We start from the raw sequence: 1,234 nt of genomic DNA, 5'->3' as shown, positions 1-1,234 counted from the left end.
AAGTCAACTTTCTAACCTTGGGTTACAATAAGTGACATAAGTCACTTTTTACAAAAAGAATTTCAAACCTATTACATTGAATAAATAACTCATTTGTCAATTTTGCCAAGGTGGCCTCCATCTTCATTTGCTTCATTTGCTCTCGTAATCATCTCACCATATGAATTCATGTCTACAAGCTCTCGAACATCCTTGCCCATCATGAACATAATATTTCTCTGAACAATAAGAAGGCTTATATGATGGTATGATCAATTCTTATATAGTCACCTTCATCAATCTCCATGGTAGTTGCATGCGAATCATGCACTCAATGCTAGTGCTCAAGTTCTTCTATCTTATCATCCTCCACTTTAGCCTGATCTTCACCCCCTTCTTCATGCAAATCAGATGTCCAAAGAGTAAGATTATCCTTCAGTAGTTGCATGATTAATGTGTTGTCTTTGTAGGACTCTTCACTAAGAGTGTCAAGCTTTGCAATTGCTTCATCAAATGCTTATTTGGCCAAATGGCAAGCTCTCTCAGGAGAATTTAGAATTTCATAGTAGAACACTGAGAAATTCAATGCCAGACCAAGTCTGATAGGATGGGTAGGAGGAAGGTCAGTTGTTGATGTATTTGAAGCTGCCTGATAAGCTTTGAGAGATTGGTCTGCAACTTCTTTCCTTTCATTTCCAGACTTGAACTCTGCAAGATAACGATAATAATCTCCCTTCATCTTGTAGTAGAAGACCGTGGACTCTCCACTACCAGAAGATGGGATAAGATGCTCATCATTGATTGTGAGAATGTCATTGCAAATCTTGCAAAACTCATCCTCAACTTTGTGACTATATTCCTTGATGCATTTAACATTAACATCATTGCCCTTTGCTGCCTCTTTTTCTTCTTCAATAAGGAGGGTTTCTGAGGAGATCGGAAGCAAGCAAGGCATTTTTGTGCAAGGATACTAAGGTTTCAGCACTAGTGGGTGTGATTTTCTTCTCGCTCGATCGACTGTGGTCATTTTGAGCCCGAGTTTGAGGTTTTTGCGTTTCACTTGGCCTTGAAAATGATAGAAAAAGAGAGAGAGAAAACCATGTGTACATGGAAAAGCTTGCTGAGCAGGCCGAACGATATGACGAAATGGTGGAGTCATGAAGAAAGTTGCCAAATTAGATGTTACTATCTTTTATGCTTTGATGAATGTCATGGCAATTTGGTGCATACTCTACAATCATTGCATTAAAAGAAA

General features: G+C 38.6%; 1 pseudogene; it reads right to left on the bottom strand.

The window, feature by feature from the left end:
* Positions 1 to 296: 296 nt before the first annotated feature.
* Positions 297 to 934, bottom strand: LOC131874016 (14-3-3-like protein GF14 iota; annotated as a pseudogene).
* Positions 935 to 1,234: the final 300 nt, after the last annotated feature.

The sequence above is a fragment of the Cryptomeria japonica genome, chromosome 3, assembly GCF_030272615.1.
Source record: "Cryptomeria japonica chromosome 3, Sugi_1.0, whole genome shotgun sequence".
Lineage (NCBI taxonomy): Eukaryota > Viridiplantae > Streptophyta > Pinopsida > Cupressales > Cupressaceae > Cryptomeria > Cryptomeria japonica.
This window is presented reverse-complemented; position numbering and strand designations above follow the sequence as displayed.